The 21,609-nt window shown below is 36.0% G+C and overlaps 1 pseudogene; it reads right to left on the reverse strand.

The window, feature by feature from the left end:
* Positions 1–20,807: 20,807 nt before the first annotated feature.
* On the reverse strand, positions 20,808–21,376 carry LOC125094184 (D-aminoacyl-tRNA deacylase 2-like; annotated as a pseudogene).
* Between the last annotated feature and the right edge of the window lie 233 nt (positions 21,377–21,609).

Genomic DNA, 21,609 nt, shown 5'->3' on the forward strand with positions numbered 1-21,609 from the left:
TTATCAATCTTAAAGAATGTGGAGGAAAATTTTATTTGCAATTAAATCTTGACCAAGTTTTAGTTAGGAGTGTTTTGATAAAATTGATATTTTCAGACATGAGACAAGAATTAATTACGAAGCTCAGACTCATATGAAGTTTTTGAAGTTTTAGATATTTGCAGATTGAAGCTGACATAGCTGCAGGGAATAATTTTTAAAAACTTGTACTTTTAGCGCCAGGGCTATAACTGCTCCTAATTATGTATGTGGTTCATGGATTATGGAGCAGATGAAAATTTAAGGAAATACATACTTGTCCCTTAATACTGCCATGGCTTTGAAAAAAATTAAAAACAGACAAAGGGAATTACACAAAGTATTTGTATATGCAACATGCTAAGGAAAAAAGTACCCACAATGGAGATTTCCACAATAATAAAGCTATTGCTCTCACAGCAGAAGAGCCCGGTCTCACCTTACCACTAACGCACACGTGTCACGTACAAGCACGTGCACAAGCTTGTACAAACATACCCACACACAACCCCACAGCAAAATCTCAGCTCTCCACAAAACTCCCCGCTTGAAAACGTATGAGCAGAGCTCTTCTGGACTGATTACTGTACCATTAAAGAAATAACCAGTCTACTCGAAATAATCTGGGAGCAGAGGTGTTCTTGCTCTGAAATTGCAGAAGAGAGTCAATCAGCAAGTAAAATCTGCCAATAGGTGCTCTGCCTTCAGTTTTCTCCTAGATAAGTTCCGAAGTTAGTTAACATTACAATGATTTTTCAACAAATATGTATTTCTATAGTAAAATAAAAACTTTTTTTTTTTTAGCTTTCTAACTGACTTACACGTTAGCCACACTTCTGCAGGGTTTTTGTTGTTGTTGTTGTTTTTCCTCTCCCCTAACAAGAATTACCTTTCTTTCTGAAGTGGCTTATATTTTTGAAGTGGCTGAATCTAGAAAATAAGCATCCTTATTTTTTTTTTCTCCAAAAAAGCATTTTTAAAAAGGAATAATGATTTTTAAAATTTGCCCGCTTGTTTTGGGGGAGACAATCTCCTAAGTAATCCTATATTCTTTTTTCTTTTTCTTTTTTTGGTTTAAGTTTTTGGGTTCCAGTATCTATTTCTCTTATTTGTGTGTGTGTGTGTGTGTGTGTGTGTGTGCTTTCTACTATAATTAGCATTTGGAAAATTGAAAGAGGGTGTTGAATATCAAAACAGAAGAGTCATAATCATACTATGTTGAACACCTACAAAGGTTTCAGGAAACACTGAATGCCTGTACAATTAATGTATTTTGTATTCACTTTAGCCTTGGGCCTGGGCTCTGGCAGCTTCTCTGGGACCTGGCATCTCAAGGAAGGTTATCTTGATGTTATAGTTGATAATGTCAAAGTTGATGCCATCCAATTTATTATAATATCCTTCACTTTGTGAATGACTGAGAGTTATGTGATGGATATAATTTTAAACAACCTCCTCAAATATGTATGTCATGCATGTTTTTAACTATAAATACAGAAATGTCCCCATAACCTGAAGGGAAACTCTAGGATATTGATAAACCAAAAGCTGATGCTTGAAATACATTTTTTAAAAAACCAAGAGGTCTTCCCTGCCCCCTCCATCACAAACACTTCAGTTAGGATGTTGGCATGTTTCAAGGATAAACTAAGGTCATGTTATAACCTGCATTCTAATAATGTTTATATGAGCAAAGATTTCCAGTGAATCCAAAGAACAGAAAGTCTTTTATTTCCAGTTTGGGCAGTACTTCGATCTAAGAGGTGCTAATAAATGCAGTAGAAAACCATGTAGAAATTTTAGTTCAGTACTTTATCTAGTTGACCAGAGACAGAGTAAGGAAGAACTCAATATATATCAAGCTCAAGATCAAGCTAAAGATATGAAGAGAAGTAGTTCAAAATAATCTATCTAAGATCAGTGCATTTGGTCATTGTTTCCTGGCATTTTTTTTTTTTTCCCCAACAGGACACAGTAGTTTTTAACCATTTTTTTCCTGACCTTAAATAGGTATTGAAAATCAGTTTTGGAGATATGTGCAATCTAATATTTTGGGTGTTGTGATAAAATCATTTGCTATCTCCATATGTTGCTATGTTTGAAGTGAGTAAAAAATATAATATTTTAATATGAAAAGATGCTTTGATTATGCCTCCAGGCTCATATGAGTTCTAGACTACATAAGCTAACCAGTAGACTAATTCTGTTTTCGTGGGAAAGAAAACTAGAGTTAAGATGGGGGGGGAGGTGGGAAGGCAACTATTAATGGGAAACAACTCAGTGGACTTATTTTTCTGATGAAAAGAGCCAATGCACATAAACATTCATCTCAATATCTCTGTGGTTCAAAGAGTCAAAATCTTGATTACAGAATTGCTGAAAAGAGAGAGACGGGGAACATTAAGCAAATGGGCCGGTGAGAGACGCCAACAAAATAAATAGGAGAGAGAAAAAAGGAAGAAAAAGGAGAGAGGAGAGAAGAGAAGGGAGAATGGAAGAAGGACACCTCAAAAGTGAAAATCTACATACAGAGAATGACAACTATAGGTTCTTAGTTGTTGAACCTATTCAAGGGCGGAAATCATGCAAAAATTTCTTTAACATCAAAGAAGAAAGATCTAAATTTGATCGGTTTTGTTCATGTTTGGGAACAATGTGGGCTTGTTCACTTTTTCATTGATTTACTCATCCATTTAAAAATATTTATTCAGAATCTTCTATGTAGTAATTGGTTTGATAGGCCCTAGAGATATTCTGGAGATAGAAGTGGATTCTCCTTTCATGGAATCATACAGTCAGTCAGGGTTAGTAATCTAGGATTTGATTAATCACCAAACAGTAATAGTCAATGTTTAAAGGATAAGTTTTCCACATATTTAAATATGTTTAGTAAGGGCAACTAGTGGAACTGCAAAGTATGTTAAGTTTCATAAATCATAACTGTGATTCTAACTTCAGAATCTAAAGTTTAGCTTAATCAGGTTCTTTAGGTACTAAAGAACTTGTGCTCTTCTAAAGTTCTAAAATACAATACAAATCTCTTTCTAAATACAAATCTCTTTCTAAATACAAATCTCTTTCTAAAACACAAATTTCTAAGGATACACATCTCTTTCTAAAATACAAATCTCTTAGGAAGATGTAAATTAAGAATGCTATTTCATGGGGCGCCTGGGTAGCTCAGTGGGTTAAGCCTCTGCCTTCGGCTCAGGTCATGATCCCAGAGTCCTGGGATCGAGCCCCGCATCGGGCTCTCTGCTCTGCAGGGAGACTGCCTCCACCTCTCTCTGCCTGCCTCTCTGCCTACTTGTGATCTGTCTGTCAAATAAATAAATAAAATCTTTAAAAAAAAAAAGAATGCTATTTCATGGTGAAAGGATTGACTTAAACAAATGATGAATAGGTCACATAATGGTATATGATGATGATATAGGTCACATAATGGTAAATCTGGAGACAGAAAGCCCTGGGCTGGTGGGGCCTCCAAGATTCCAGTAACACCTCAACCTTGTTTTGTTCTTCTGCTCTGCCATCCTCAGGGAAAATCATGCAGTCACACAATGACAGTCTAGGAGCGTGGCAGCTCTATTCCTAGCAAGGAGAAGCAGAGCTATGAGACAGCAATGGTCAACGTGGGTCAGGTAAGTTCTTTTTTGAAGTGCTACCCCAGAGGTCCCAGTAAACAAATTCATACTACAATTTGGTGAAGATAGCATAAACAGTAACAACTGCAAAGGAGGATAGCAGATGTATTTCACTTTTTGAGCAAAGCCAATTTCCTTCTTCCAACAATATCTAATTTCTCTTAGCAATGAAAGGATAATAAATAACAGGTAAGGAATGACCAGTCTCCGCAACACATAGAAGAATACATCTTAAACTGTTATATCTGAGTGTTGATAATTGTAGAGGGCAAGGAAATCATTTGCTGAAATATGGGAACCTACAAGTTCATTATTCTCCTTGTGTTCTCTGGCATTCTGTAGATACACACACAGACACAGACACACACACATAGACAGACAGACAGACACACACACACACACACACACACACACACACACACACACGGATGATGTATCCATTTACTACATAGTATAGAGTTACCTCTCTCCTAAGGAGTCTAAAAAAAATGCTACAGTGAATACAACAGGCGCTCCATTAATATCTTGATAACAAAAAGGAAAAAGAGTGAAGTACTTCCAAACCAATAGGATTTATGGTTTTAAGCTATAATAAGCTGGGTTTTGTTATCAAACCAGGTGTCAAGGAGCAAAAAGATCGAGAGATAAAAGGATAAAAAGAAATAGAACATGAGTCCTGTCTGACGTAGTTGGAAATGATGAAGATTTATCGTGGCTAATGCTTTGAACATCTTTACTGAGCAGATTACTCATAAATAATCCAACAGTGTATTTATGATTGGTTACCATCATTTTAGTTAAAAGATGCTAAATGCTTTTTAGGTAACAATGTATTTCTTGGGTTTTGCAGGCAAGAGTCCCTAGAGAAAATATATAACATTTGATCTCAGTCAAAAGGCCAAGAGAAAATAGCCATGATCCATTTGAAAACATATTATGGATCTATCGCACATATCTAATTACTAAGAGAGAATAACAAAAAAAACCCAAGTATATACTACTGAAATTTATTTTATTATTTGTAGGGGAACAAAACCACTCAGCTTATACTTCATTTTTGAGTTTTTTCATGTGTGTTCTTCAGTGATCTTATTGTTTACTGCATAATTAATTCTGTAAATAAGATCCCATTTTTCTCACATCATATTGTCATCTTAATGGATAAACTTGATGTTTCTAGTCAAATCTTATTTTTATATTATCATTAATCAATTTTTTAAAGAACTACAATTTCTAAAAGGTTTACAGATGGGAACATAGCATGAGGTATTCTTTTTGTTTTATTTTGGTTTTTTTTTTTCATTCTTTCTAGAAACCAATGTTCATGAATTTGAAAAATATAAGTGGCAAAACTTTGAGGAAGATATATTTTTTGAATACAACAAAAGCTGGCTTATGTCACTATATTTTAAGATATACTTTGTATTGGAGTTTTAGCTGTGATTTGCAAATGATTTCTCACTAAAAAGGTATTTATCCATCCCTTTATTTCATGAAGTTAACTGTGCCATCTAAAAATGTTACTCTTAAAAAAATAAATAAATAAAAAATAAACATAAAAATGAAAATGTTACTCTTGAGTAGTGGAACAGACACATCATCGGAGCTGGAGCTCAATGTCTCAGAGGAACGCACTGCCTTCCTCAGCTTCTACACGCAGTGGGTGTTTGCTTTGGCTTGATTCACTAGAAGTACAACTAGTTCTTAATGATACATTTTCCCCTACACTTTTATAATTCCATCTAAACAAGAAAATATTATTCCTACTCTTCATACAAGTTGGCACGCATGTTTAACAACATTTGTTTTCTGTTGATAAGCAGTATAAACACTTGTAATAATAGAGAGATTAAGGAGCAGGTTTTATGTGGCAGGTATTGTTCTAAGCCCTTTTCATCTATTCTCTCATTAAAATCCTTCATTAAGTCTACAAGGTAGGTATATAATTGTATCATTATTATCATCATGACACAGATGGGAAACTGAGGCGTCGAGGTGGTCAGTGACTTATCTTTAGTAATACAAAAGATGTGATAAAGTGAAGTAAGCTCTGAAACCTGGAAATGTGGCTACAGAGCCTGGGTTCTTAACCAATAAGCAATGCTCCCTCTTACAAATCAAGTCCAGTCCAGTTTAGTAAATATTCAGCACAAAGCATGGCCGTATAGCACGCTGAGGCTTCAATACTGGGTTAGAGAAAGAAATCTCTATGGAAACTCACAGAAGGTATAAAAAGATCCTAAGAACGATAAGGTAAAAAGTAAAAGGACTTCTGAGGCAAGATCCAGTGATTAACCATGTTCCAGCCATATTCAGGAGAAACATCGTCAGGATAATGAGGTGATCTGATTTTATTAGAAGCAGATTTTGTGTAATAGAATTAGTTTTTGACAAGAACTCATAAAATAGGAGTTCAGATCCCACCTATCATTCATTTGCGATCTTAAGAATATTATTCTTCGCTGAATCTGTATCTTATAAGATTTAGAAACTCAGAGTAAAATACTTCAGAGGGTATAGTAAGGATTGAAAGTGTAATGCATGAACATTTTATAGTGGGAAAAGGTTATTAAAATATATTAAAAGTATTATATTTCAGGAATTTTCATCTATTATTTCCAACAATAATGTGTGAACTAAGTAACTTTATTTCCTTTCTTTCAGATTTGACATCTTCATATGTGAGTATTTTTTTAAACTTTTTTTTTAAGATTTTATTTGTTCATTTGACAGACAGGGATCACAAGTAGGCAGAGAGGCAGGCAGAGAGAGAGGAAGGGAAGCAGGCTCCCTGCTGAGCAGAGAGCCCCATGCAGGGCTCAATCCCAGGACCCTGGGATTATGACCTGAGCTGAAGGCAGTTCCTTAACGACTGAGCCACCCAGGTACCCCTTTATATGTGAGTATTAAGCACAGACAACTCTCAAATACCCTTTTGATGCCAAATTTTAAGATCTGTCCACTACTCAGAAAAGTCATGATAAACATTTGCTATATTATCCTGCATTTTCATGATTTAAAAATTCTGCTTTTCTCTAGTATCAAGATAATTTTTCTATATAACCATAATAAGCTGTAATTTTTCTATCTATACTTACCTCAATAAAATAGCCATACCAAATGACTGATATAGACTGATTTATTTTCCTTTCCTTTTTAAATACTATTTATTCACTAAAATACTGTGCCTTTGAGAATAATGTTTGGTTCTGTTATTATTTTTATGAATACTTCCTTTAGAAATTACAGAACAAGAACTTTTGTGAATCAAAGATGCAAATCTTGCCTATAAACAAAATTATAACATCTTAGCAATTACAAAATTTTGGAGTGTGGAATAACCACATTAGACAGCCAGAGTTTGTAATTCAGCCAAGTTTTCTACTACTGCTATATAAAACAATGTGACTGACCTACCATAAACACTGATTCTTCACTGTCCTCATCAGGGAATTCGGGTCTTATTCTTCGTTGATGAAACTGGAAAGGTATCACAAAGAAGCTTACACAGTTTGTTTTTTTTTTTTTTTCTAAAAATCTAAAAAAATTGTCAGTAGCATCAGTTCATTAAACAGCCTCAAAACCTCAGAGATGCCCTAGCACTTTTAAATATGGTAGTTAAGTCTCTGATGGTGTTAGGTGAGTGATTTTCCTTAATGAGGATTTGCCAATCTGATTATATCTACAGTCATGCTAGTTTAATTGCCTCAAATAACAAGTATACATTTTTCTGTTTGATGTACAGGTTCATGCCTCACCTTGACTAAAAACCTTTCAATTCTTACCAAAACAAAAAAGAAGAGCACCATATTTTTCCAATTTGATAAAAAAGGAACCACCTAAAATATATTTCTTATTGTTGGCCCTCAGTCTGAAATGAGAAATAAATTTCCTCTGTTAGCTAAATTTTAGGCTTTGTTATCTAAAAAAAACAATGGGTTTGATTTGGGGGTTTGAGGTTTGAAAGCATCTAGGAACTGGTTTGGTTGATTTAAAAATGGAGACAGTAAAGAGCTAATTGGAGAAGAAGGGAGGAGGAGAAAGGTGAGAGCAGGCAGAGACAGAGACCCATGGGCTTAGAGAAGAGAGACAGGAAACAGTACCATGACGTCACTGGTACAGCCTGGAACAGAAAAATGGATAAGAAAAACACTTGGGGAAAGTATTGGTCTGTGTTATGAATGACAATGTCTCTTTCAAGTTTTTAAGACATATCAGTTAGGATTAATAAAATTTTTTAGTTCATTGAAGTTATATTTTGGTAGGCAAGTCAATGAGATACATTACCTCAGCATACCTAAAAAGGTCCCTGTCTGTAACTTTAAAAAAAAAAAAAAGAAAGATTGAGAAGAGCTATTAGTAAATATCAATGCAGCATTATCAAAATGACAAGAACATATCTACATCAGGACTCCAAAATTTCTAACATATTTTCTTTCCTGAGTCTTTTTCTCCCTTCCCCTTCCACAACATTATAGTCTACAAATATATTTAATAGTAAATATTTTTTGTAGATATCTAAATCTTCTATTTTGAAGGTCTAGGCACAATGTAAGAGATTTGGTATTTCTTCAGTTCATTCAGATTAAATGTTGTCCCTATAGTAGGCCTCTTAATTGCCTTCTGTATATTCAGTGCTCCTGAGAACCTCTGAGTGTTTAGAAATATTGGTATCTTGTGCATTCCTAAGGGAACAGGGGCATGGCAATCCAATTTTGTTTTTTGTTTTCCCATATTCTTCACACTCTATCTTTCCCATAAGTAATCCCTCTTCTACCATCTTAGGTGCACAACCTACATGTTCTCTGTCCTCAATCCAGGTAAGTCTCATTTGTAGCTTTTTCAACCCCATAAGCTACAAAACCCATTCTACTGACATGTATTCAAAACATATTCTGGTTCACCAATATGAGGTGACTCCACTCCTCCCAGCCATCATTCTTTTTTTTTTTTTTTAAAGATTTTATTTATTTATTTGACAGACAGAGATTACAAGTAGGCAGAGAGGCAGGCAGAGAGAGAGATGGAAGCAGGCTCCCTGCAGAGCAGAGAGCCCAATGTGGGGCTCGATCCCAGGACACTGGGATCATGACCTGAGCCGAAGGCAGAGGCTTAACCCACTGAGCCACCCAGGTACCCCCCCAGTCATCATTCTTAAAACAAAAACACCTTGGACTTAGCAGAACGAACAAGCACAGAAAAATTCTGAAAGGTGGAAAGAAGCTGTAGACTGCCTGGAGACCTCAGGGCATAAGCAACACATGGTTCTGAGTCCACTGTGTTCCCTTCTTGCTACAAATATCCCAGACGGGTCACTGCAGAAATTGCCAAGCTGGACAACTGACACACATAGATCAAGAGAGCTCCAAAAAAAAGTCTGTTCTCCCTAGCAAAAAGGACCAGATCAGAGTGGCTTAACAACATAACATTTTTCTGTCAATACTTGCACTATTCCAATAAAATACCAACAGGAAAACCATTTTACAATTTTATAAGGTGCTACCATTGGGGGAAACTAGGTAAAGGGTACTCAGGATCTTTCTACATTCTTAGAACTGCACGTGAATCTACGATCTCCATGCAAAATTTTAATATATTGTTTCTAGCTCAGTGCTGCCTTCAGATTAATGTATTATATATAAGTGTCTTTATATTTCAACAGATATTCAAGTTTTAGAATAAAAGCTTAAAGAGCACATAGAAGTTCTACCATTGACCCAAAAACCAGGGAAGTGAGACGCTCTTACAGAGTGCCAAGTTACTTCTGAAAGCCTATGATTCGTTCATTCAGTGAATTTCTTGTGAGTTCATATCATATGCCAGACTCCAGGAGCACAGAGGCAACAATGTGATGGTTCTTATCTATTAAGCACTCACAAATGGGTGTTGAATACATGTAGAAACCAAAGTTATATTAAGAGAATGATAAATACAGGGATGCCTGGGTGGCTCAGTTGGTTAAGCAGCTGTCTTTGGCTCAGGTCATGATCCCAGTGTCCTGGGATCGAGTCCCACATCAGGCTCCTTGCTCAGCAGGGAGCCTGCTTCTCCCTCTGCCTTTGCCTGCCACTTTGTCTGCCTGTGCTTGCTCTCTCTCTCCCTCTGACAAATAAATAAATAAAATCTTTTTTTAAAAAAAAGGGAGAGAGAGAATGATAAATACAAGTGTGTGGAAGGAGAATACAATTATGAAAACAAAGCAGAGTGATGAAATGACGTGAGTGGCAACTAATTCCACATATAGTTAAGTTGATTCTAATTTGGCCTAAAAATGTGTACAGGAACAACAGTTGACCCTACAGCTTTTGCAAAGTTCTTCTGCTAAGTTTAGGCTGCACCCTGAGTAGTCATTCAACAGAACTGTGCCAGTGTCTTGTGGTGTTTTAAAATAGTGCAGATATTACTGATGCCATGTGTTAGCAGTTTATAGCCCTATTACTGCTCCATCCTAAAAATGTTTTGTCAAAGTATGAAGAGAAGTCTGTAAACCAAAAGCTGTCGATAGTCTTATTTTAAAACTGTCAAAATAATTTGGAAGATACTAACACTGAAGGTAATTATGAGAAAAACTAAAGTATTATATTACAAACAAACAAAATACCCATAAATTTAAGACCTAAAAAAATTTGAGTCATATGTATTAGTGGGGTTTTGTTTATTTACTATTACTTATTTATATGAATGATATAAATAGGCCAGATGAAGAAGTACAGAGGGTAAGGTCTGAGAGGCTCTTGAGCCCAGGAGTTTCTGTCCCCTTAGAGTTTGGGATGTGTCAATGTCCTGGCATGTGGATGTGTTCACCAACCCAGAAACTCTCCAAACTCTGTAATTTAGGGGGTTTTGTGGAGGTTCTATAATGTTCTTCTGTCCCTGTATTTCCTAAAAATTTGCAGCTGGATCCAGAAACTGGATTGGACTCTGGTTAAGTCCCTTTGTCCAGACTTTAGGAAACAATAACTAGATGTCTCTCTCTTGGTAATGTTAGCTGCCTTAGATGCTTAATGATTTTATATGTTAAGTTACTGGAGATTAAATGGTGATTTTCCGATGTATTTAAACTAAAAAGAAAAAAATTTCACCTTTTCTCCCCCCACCCCCTACATTAAGTTAAAAAACCAATACACAAAGCACTCTAACTTTTGTAGCATTCAAGTATTTTCAGTTTTTATGAAATTTATGCAGCCATTATGTTCAATCAAATTTTCCTCACTTCATTAACCTTTAGCTATTTTACATACTTTGACCATATTATTCTGCTCTTTATATCTCTAGCAATTTTTACTGAATGCTAGATATTGGGAATGATACATTGAGGAGTATCTGGATTTAAGCAGGAAATTTCTGCTTAAATCCAGATTCAACTGACTGCCCTGAGTATTCAGTGAGCCCTCCCCATGTTGGCTCACAGAATTCTGACATCTCCCAATTCTGTTTGAGCTCTGCAAGTTTCTGAGATTATATTTCCCCAGTAGTAATTGTTTTTCTGTATTTGTAGATTATACACATATACAACCAAAGATTCCAGGTATTCCTCTGTAGATGGAGAATTTTTCCCGAGTATCTTCCTTTTATCCAGTACATCTTCCTGATCATTTCAGCTTCCTTGGCTTCCCCAGTATCCTGTTTCCTCATTTCAATAAGACTCCTATGTTCTGTTTGTATATTCTGTTGCCATAATTTGTTCCAGAAATCCCCTCTATACAAAGATCCTGAACAAATTTAAGTCATACATTTTTCTTTTTTCTTAAGGGACACATTCCTATAATTCTTATTTTCTGGTATCTGAAAATAGTTGTGTCTTTTATTGTGTTCTCTTTTCTAGTGTTTTACATAAGGTAGTCTAGTCCTAAACCAGTATCTCTGTCATCATGGGAGGCAGAAGTCTGGATTCATTTTGAAAGGAAAGCTGACACAATTTGCTCCTGGACTTCATGTAGAGAGAAGTCAAGAATGACTATAAGGAACTTGAGGCAAGATGGTGGAGGAATAGCACACTGAAATGACATCAGATCCTAAGAGTTCAGCTAGATAGGTATCAAACCATCCTGAACGCCTACAAACTCAACAGGAGATAGAAGAGAAGAAGAGCAACAATTCTAGGAACAGAAAAATCAACCACTTTCTGAAAGGTAGGATGTGCGGAGAAATGAATCCAAAGCTATGGGAAGATAGTCTGAGTGGGCAGGGGCTGGCTCCCGGCAAGCGATGGAGCAATGGAGCACAAAATCAAAACTTTTAGAAGTCTGCTCCACTGAGGGACATTTCTCCAGAGGCTAAGCAGGGGTAGAGCCCTCACAGGGACAGTATGTTCTCAGGCCCAGCTGGTCACAGAAAAATCAGGGGTGTCTGAGTGTGGCAAAGCTGCCAGGTATTGGAACAGGGAAGCTACTACAGAGACAGAGTCAAAGAGTGAACTCTCAGCTAGGGGTTACCTTAAACCATGACCTTAGGCACAGTCAGGCCACTGCTCTTCGAGCTTCAAGCTCACCTTTCTCTTTCGGGAGAAGCAGCACAACAGGAACCTGCTGGGTTTGGAGACTCCAAATGGGGCCATGCACCAGAGATAGAAATGCTTAGTCACAGGCCAGGTGACCATGGCCAGAGACCAGGGAGATGGGAAGAACTGACTGCTTTTCCCTGAGGGCACACTGAGGAGTGGGGTCTCAAGCTCTTGGCTCCTCCAGGCTGGAGATTGGGAGGCCACCATTTTAATTCCCATCCTCCAAAGCTCTACAGCAAGTGTTAAGGTAACAAAAGCTCCGAGAGTGAACCCAACCAGATTACTTAACCCAGTCCCTGGCAAGGGTGGTACACTTCTGCCTCAGGTAAAAACATTTGAAACTCACCACAACAGGCCTCTTCCCCAGAAGATCAGCAAGAACATGCAGCCAAGACCAAGATCACCAATCAAGGAGAAGAGTGGAACACCAGAGTTAGGGTAAAGCAGCACATAGAATTCATGGCTTTTTCCCCATGATCCTTTAGTTTTGCAAAGTTAATTTTTTTTATTTTTTTTCTTATTCTATTTTTTAACTTTTCCTCTTTCTTCTTTTAATATTTTTAACTAGTTGATCTTAACAATACCTTTCTAAAAGAAAAAACCTTTATAAACCTTCATTGTTATAGTCATATTTTATCCTTTTGTTGTATTTAACCTTATTTTTTGTATACATATAGGTATTTTTTCTAAAAAATTTTGGGATACAATTTCTTCTAATAGATCAAAATATACCCTAATCTAGCACACGCCTTTGTTCTAGTCTCCAGCCTGAGCACATTCCCTCCTTTTTTATCTTTTTCTAACCAACTTATCATATCATTTCCTTTTTTAGAATTTTCTTTTAATTTTCATCTTTACAGTCGTATTCCATGCCTTCATCATGTTTACCTTATTTTTGTATATATATGTTTTTCTTTCTTTAAAATTTTGGGAAGTAGTTTCTTCTAAGAGACCAAAATACACCCAAAATCAAGTGGGTAGCTCTGTTCTATTCACCAGTCCAATATATATATATATATATATATATATATATATATATATATATATTTTTTTTAATCAATATATGATATTATATATCATATGATATACAATATATATAGATTTTTATGTATATATACATACATATGATATATATATATACAAGATATATATGATATCATATATATATATATATATATATACACACACACACACACATATGATATATATCATATATATTGATTTTTTTATTTTTTTATTCTTGTTTCTTTTTTCCCCCTTTCTTCTCCCTCCAGTTTTGGATCTCTTCTGATTTGGTTAATATACATTTTTCTGAGGTCTTTGGTACCCTTTTAGTATTTCATTCTCTCATTCATATATTTTTATCTGGATAAAATGACAAAGCAGAAAAACTCACCACAAAAAATAAAAAAAAAGAACAAGAGGCAGTACCAATGGCTAGGGACCTAATCAATATGGACATTGGTAATATGTCAGAAATATAGTTCAGAATGATGATTCTCAAGGTGCTAGCTGGGCTTGAAAAAGGCATGGAAGATATAGAGAAAATTGTTCTTGAGAAATAAAATCCCTTTCTGGAGAAATAAAAGAACTAAAATCTAATGACATTGAAATTTTTAAAAAAAGCTATTAATGAGGTGCAATAAAAAATGGAGGCTCTTACTGATAGGATAAAGGAGGCAGAAGAGAGAATTAGTGACATAGAAGACCAAATGATGGAGAATAAGGAAGCTGAGCAAAAGAGAGACAAACAACTACTGGAACATGAGAGAGAATTTGAGAGATAAGTGATACCATAAGATGAAACAATATTAGAATAACTGGGAACCCAGAAGAAGAAAGAGAAAGGAGTGGAAGATATATTGGAGTGAATTTAATAGAGAATTTCCCTAATATGGCAAAGGGAACAAGCATCAAAATCCAGGAGGCACAGAAAAACTCCCCTCAAAATCAATAAAAATAGATCCACAACCCATCATCTAATAGTAAAAATTACAGGTCTTAGTGACAAAGAGAAAATCCTGAAAGCAGCTTGGAACAAGAAGTCTGTAACATACAATGGTAGAAATATTAGACTGGCAGCAGACTTATCCATAGAGATCTGGCAGGCCAGAAAAAACTGTCATGCTTTATTCAGATCACTAAACAAGAAAAACATGCAGTCAAGAATATTATGTCCAGGTAGGCTATCACTAAAAATAGGAGAGATTAAAAGCTCCCAGGACAAACAAAAACTAAAAGAATTTGTAAACACCAAACCAGTCCTACAGGAAATATTGAAAGGGGTCCCCTAAGGAAAGAGAGACCTTAAAAGTAGTAGACCAGAGGGGAACAGAGAAAATATACAGTAATAGTCACCTTACAGGAAATACAATGAAACTAAATTCATATCTTTTAATAGTTACCCTGAATGTAAATGAGCTAAATGCCCCAATAAAAAGACATAGGGTATCAGAATGGATAAAAAACAAAACCCATCAATATGCTGTCTACAAAAAAATTATTTTAGACCCAAGGCACCTCCAGATTTAAACCGAGGGGGTAGAAAACAATTTACTATGCTAATAGACATCAAAAGAAAGCTGGGGTTGCAATCCTTATATAGGATCAATTAGATTTTAAGCCAAAGACTATAATAAGAGATGAGGAAGGACACTATATCATACTCAAAGGGAATGTCTAACAAGAAGATATAACAGTTTTAAATATCTATGCATCTAACATGGGAGCAGCCAACTATATAAACCAATTAATAACAAAATCAAAGAAAAATATCAACAATAATACAATAATAGTAAGGGACTTTAACACCCTCCTCACTGAAATGGATAGATCATCCAAGCAGAAGAGCAACGTGGAAATAATGACCTTAAATGACACACTGGACCAGATGGCCATTACAGATATATTCAGAACATTCGATCCCAAAGCAACAGAATACACATTCTTCTCTAGTGCACATGGAACATTCTCCAGAATAGATCACATCCTGGGGCAAAAATCAGGTCTCAACTAGTACCAAAAGATTGGGATAATTGCTTCATATTTTACAATGCTCTGAAATTAGAACTCAATCACAAGAGGAAAGTTGGAAAGAATTCAAATACGTGGAGGCTAAAGAGCATCCCACTAAAGAATGAACAGATAAACTAGGAAATTAAAGAAGAATTCAAAAAATTCATGGAAACAAATGAAAATGAAAACACAACTGTTCAAAATTTGTGGGACACAGCAAAGGCAGTTCTGAGAGGAAAGTATATAGCGATACAAGCCTTTCTTAAAAAACAAGAAAGGGGGGCACCTGGGTGGCTCAGTGGGTTAAGCCACTGCCTTCGGCTCAGGTCATGATCTCAGGGTCCTGGGATCGAGTCCTGCATTGGGCTCTCTGCTCGGTAGGGAGCCTGCTTCCCTCTCTCTCTCTGCCTGCCTCTCTACTTGTGATCTCTCTCTGTCCAATAAATAAATAAAATATTAAAAAACAAACAAACAAAAAAAAACAAGAAAGGTCTCAAGTATACAACCTAACCCTACACCTAAAGAGCTAGAGAAAGAATAATAAAGAAAGCCTAAACCCAGCAGGAGAAGAGAAATAATAAAGATCAGAGCAGAAATAAATGTAATAGAAACCAAAAGAACATTAGAACAGATCAGTGAAACTAGGAGCTGGTTCTTTGAAAGAATTAATAAGATATATAAACCCCTGGCCAGACCTATCAAAAAGAAAAGAGAAAAGGACCCAAATAAATAAAATCATGAATGAAAGAGGAGAGATCACAACCAACACCAAAGAAATACAAACAATTATAAGAACATATTATGAGCAACTAAATGCCAGCAAATTTGACAGTCTGGAAGAAATGGATGCATTCTTATAGACATATAAACTCCCACAACTGAACCAGGAAGAAATAAAAAACCTGAACAGACCCATAACCAGTAAGGAGATTGAAGCAGTCATCAAAAAATCTCCCAATAAACAAGAGCCCAGGGCCAGATGGCTTCCCAGGGGAATTCTACCAAACATTTAAAGAAGAATTAATTCCTATTCTCCTGAAACTGTTCCAAAAAGTATAAATGGTAGGAAAACTTCCAATCTCATTTTATGAGACCAGTATCACCTTAATCCCAAAACCAGACAAAGACCCCACCAAAAAGGAGAATTAAAGACCAATATCCTTGATGAACACAGATGTGAAAATTCTCACCAAAATACTAGTCAATAGGATCCAACAGTACATTAAAAGGATTATTCACCATGACCAAGAGGGATTTATTCCTGGGCTGCAAGTTTGGTCCAACATCCACAAATCAATCAATGTGATACAAAACATTAATAAAAGAAAGAACAAGAACCATATGATACTCTCAATATATGCTGAAAATGCATTTGATGAAGTACAGCATTCTTTCTTGATCAAAATTCTTCACAGTGTAGACATAGAAGTTACATACCTCAATATCATCAAAGCCATCTATGAAAAACCCACAACAAATATCATTCTCAATGGGGAAAAACTGAGAGCTTTTCTGCTAAGGTCAGGAACACAGAAGGGATGTTCAGTATCACCACTGCTATTCAACATAGTATTAGAATTCCTAGCCTCAGCAATCAGACATCAAGAGGAAATCAAAGTCATCTGAATTGGCAAAGAAGATGTCAAACTCTCACTCTTTGCAGATTATATGATACTTTATGTGGAAAATGGAAAAGACTACACTCCAAAACTGCTAGAATTTGTACAGGAATTCAGTAAAGTGTCAGAACATAAAATCAATGCACAAAAATCAGTTGCATTTCTATACACCAACAGCAAGATAGAAGAGAGAGAAATTCAGGAGTCAATCCCATTTATGATTGCCCCCCCAAACCTTAAGATACCTAGAAATAAACCTAACAAAGGAGGTAAAGAATCTGTACTCAGAAAACTATAAAATACTCATGAAGGAAATTGAGAAAGACACAAAGAAATGGAAAAATGTTCCATGCTCATGGATTTGAAGAACAAATTATGTGAAAATGCCTATGCTACCTAAAGCAATCTACACATTTAATGCAATCCCTATCCAAATAGCATCAATTTTTTCAAGGAAATGGAACAAATAATTCTAAAATTTATATGGAATCAGAAAAGACCCAGAATAGCCAGAGGAATGTTGAAAAAGGAAACCAAAGTTGGTGGCATCACAATTCCAGACTTCAAGCTCTATTACAAAGTGGTCATCATCAAGACAGTATGGTACTGGCATAAAAACAGACACATATCAGTGCAACAGAATAGAGAGCCCAGAAATAGACCCTCAACTCTATGGTCAACTAATCTTCAACAAAGCAGGAAAGAATGTTCAATGGAAAAAAAACAACTCTTCAACAAATGGCTTAAGGAAAATTGGACAGCCACATGCAGAAAAATGAAACTGGACCACTTTCTTATGCCATTCACCAAAACAAACTCAAAATGGATGAAAGACCTCAATGTGAGACAGAAATCCATCAAAATCCTTGAGGAGAACACAGGCAGCAACATCTTCGACCTCAGCTGTAGCAACTTCTCCCTAGAAACAGCACCAAAGGCAAGGGAAGCAAGGGCAAAAATTATCATCAAAGCTTCATCAAGATTAAAAGCTTCTGCACATAAAGGAAACAGTCAACAAAACAAAAAGACAACTGACAGAATGGAAGATGATATTTGCAAATGACATATTAGATAAAGGGCTAGTATCTAAAATCTATAAAGAATTTATCAAACTCAACACCCAAAGAACAAATAATTCAATCAAGAAATGGGCAGAGGACACGAACAGACATTTCTGCAAAGAAGACATCCAGATGGTCAACACACACATGAAAAAGTTCTCATCATCACTCGGCATCAGGGAAATACAAATCAAAACCACTATGAGATACCACCTCATACCTGTCAGAATGGCTAAAATTAACAAGTCAGGAAATGACAGATGTTGGAGAGGATGCAGAGAAAGGGGAACCTTCCTACACTATTGGTGGGAATGCCAGTTGGTGAAGCCACTCTGGAAAACAGTATGGAGGTTCCTCAAAAAGTTGAAAATAGAGGTACTGTATGACCCAGCAATTGCAATACTGGGTATTTACCCTAAAGATACAAATGTAGTTATCCGAAGGGGCATGTGCACCCAAGTGTTTATGCAGCAATGTCCACAATAGCCAAACAATGGAAAGAACCTAGATGTCCATCAACAGATGAATGGATAAAGAAGAAGTGGTATATATATACACAATGGAATAATATGCAGCCATCAAAAGAAATGAAATCTTGCCATTTGCAACAATGTGGATGGAACTAGAGGTTATGCTGAGCCAAATAAGTCAATCAGAGAAAGACAATTATCATATGATCTCCCTGAAATGAGGAATTTGAAAGGCAGAGTGGGGGGTTTGGAGGATAAGGAAGGAAAAAATGAAACAAGATGGGATCAGGAAGGCGACAAACCATAAGAGCCTCTTAATCTCATGAAACAAATTGGGGTTGCTGGGGGAAGGACCTTGTGGAGAGAGAGGGTGGTTGAGTTATGGACATTGGGGAGGGTATGTGCTATGGTGAGTGCTGTGAAGTGTGTAAGCCTGACGATTCACAAACCTGTCCCCCTGGGGCAAATAATACATTATATGTTAATAAAAACAATTTAAAAAAAAGAATGACTATAAGACTTTGACCTTGTTTAGATAGAATGATGGAGTTACCATGAAAGGTATAGGAATCACCCTGGGAGGGGCAGGCTTTTTGTTTGTTTCTATAGTGGGAAGGAGTATGAATACCAAAAACTGAACTTTCAGACTTTGTAGATTTGAGATATCTGTTAGAATTCATATAGATATACTATGTAGGTATATAGATATCTAATGTAAATTTCAGTAAAGAAATGTAGACTAGCAAATTAATTTGGGAGTTCTCAATGTGTAAAGAGGTCTTGAGACTAGAAAACATTTCCTGAGTGATCTAATGTACATAGAAAAGGAGATAGCAAGTAGACATCAGACCTTTGACATATGTAAGCCTTCTTTAATGGAAAATGAGTTATCAGTTGAATCACTTTTAATGGAAAATTATTTTACTCAGCTTTTTTTTTTTTTTTCCATTTAGGCAGTACATAGTGGTAGGACATTTTTGTTTGCCTTTGAACTTGGTGCTCAGAGGGACACCAAAAGGACAGAATGAGGAGAAAGAAATTAAGAGAGGCAAGACTAGAATAGACTGAAAAGCTTAGACTGAAACAGTAGACTGAAAAAATTAAACAGCTGAAAGAGTGATTTCATATGTGTTATTTTTCTTTTATCATGCTCAATCATCAGGGGTAAAAGCATTTCGCACAACTTTATTTATTTATTTATTTTTGTATGCCAGTCTGTGATTAGCACGGCATATTAAATAAGAGCTAACCTTTAGTGGACACATGCCAGCAGCTAGGTTCTTATTCTAAGTGCTTTGCTATACTATATTTCATTACAATAAGAGGACCCTTATTATGAGAGGCACCATTATTAGCAAACCACTAAGAAATAAACATTACCCATTAAACTGATGATGGCAAATCATCAAATCTACAGCGCATCTCAAGTTTCAAAGTGTTAATAAATTTTTAAAAATGCACCTTAGCATTTATACACAATTACACATTTTTTTTAAACCTCTGGTCAACTCTCAAAAGGGAGCAGGGGAAAATATGGAAGAGAAGGAAAAACACATAAGGCGAACTACACATATGTTTGGAATAGTACATGTCATATAGGAGGAACTCAACAAAATTTAATCATTAGCTGAAGAAAAAAATGGTTCACCTTTATATTTCTATATGAAATAAGAGCTTAAAAGGAGACTTCCTGGAAAAGTCTCAGGTTGGACTAGTTGAGTTATGAATTCAGTAAAAGATAACTCTTGGAACACATGAAAAAAATAAAATTATTCAGTTTCATTACATTTGGCTCCATATTGTTTTCAAGTTACTTCACACTGTGGATAATGTTACTTTTAAGCCATGGACAAAAATGATTTTCTGTTTGGTCCCATCCCAAACTAATGTTAGCATTTTAATAATTGAATTTGAAATTGCATTCTTTTGTTTACTGAAGCAGTGGTGGTTATATCACATGACTATAAATCACTTAGGCAGTAATAAAGAGGCTTCTATAGTATTATACAAGATCCACAGTATTGTCTGTGCACTTTGTGAGAACAAAGGCCATTTACATTTTTTTCAGGTTGTTTAAGATTTTAACCTAATTTTAATGCAAATGATTATTTTTATCACATACTACATACATTTAAAGGTATAAGAAATATATTTTTCTTGATTACACAAAATTCACTACAAAATATTTATATAGGGCTCTCTAAGAGCATTTCCACAATGACTGTCAAGTGAATAGAAAGCATTTTTCAAATTTTCAAGTGGAAATGTAGAGGAAAGCAGAACGAAAGGTGACTGAGATCCAGCGTTTGGTGACTTGGCAAGGTCATCTAATTAGCAGGTTGCAGAGTTATGGACAGGACCCAGGATTTTCTTGTCTGAAAAATGCTGCAGATTAGTGTATTCAAGGAGAGGAAGAAAATCTAATTATAGTCTAGATCATTTTATACCAGAAAACAAATGTAGAATCTTTTAAGTCTTTAAAACTCAATTAAGTGTGTGTATGGTACACTGGTATACAGCTTTAACACCAGTCTATTTCTATAAGTACCGTGTTCTACCACAACCCCAGGTTTGGGGCTCTTGCTGTTAGCAGCAAATTCCTTTTCACTTAGAGTCACAAATCAGGAATAAATTTCTAACCCTTTTCTCTTTTCCAGAGTTAGAGTGATACTGCATGTTTCTTCTTTTACTCTCCCCTCCTGAGGGTGGCTTAAAGGACGATAAGAACATTGCCAGGTAGACCCGATATATGCTTGCCTTTTTCTGTTTCCCTTAATTTCATATTTAGCAGTGTATCAACAATTTTGGGAAGAAGTTCTTTATTAGTTCCCTTGGAAAACACACACATACACACATACACATATCACTAAACCTCTCTGAACTTCCACCCACTGGGGCTTGGTGACCCCTCAGCTGGGTTTACTTGCAGCTAGGTGTGCAGGTAGTGCTGCAGAACTATCAGGGGCTTGAGGTATCTGCCCCCATTCTCAGCCAGGATTCTAACCTGCTGTAATCCAACAGGTTCAGGTCCTGTGCTCAAGGCCATTTAAGTTTTTACCTATGATAATTTACATGTAATCAATGGAAGAATTATATTTTGAGCACAATTTCTGATAGTTAATGACTGAATATGTTTTCCCAAAATTCACTTCAACTCCTAACTCCCAATGTGATAGTTTTGGAGGTGGGGCCTTTGGAAGGTAAGAAGACTTAGATGAGGTTATGAGGGTACGATTGTCAGGAAGGGATAAGTGCCCATGTAATAAGAGACTAGAGTCT

This window comes from Lutra lutra, chromosome 2 (assembly GCF_902655055.1).
Source record: "Lutra lutra chromosome 2, mLutLut1.2, whole genome shotgun sequence".
Lineage (NCBI taxonomy): Eukaryota > Metazoa > Chordata > Mammalia > Carnivora > Mustelidae > Lutra > Lutra lutra.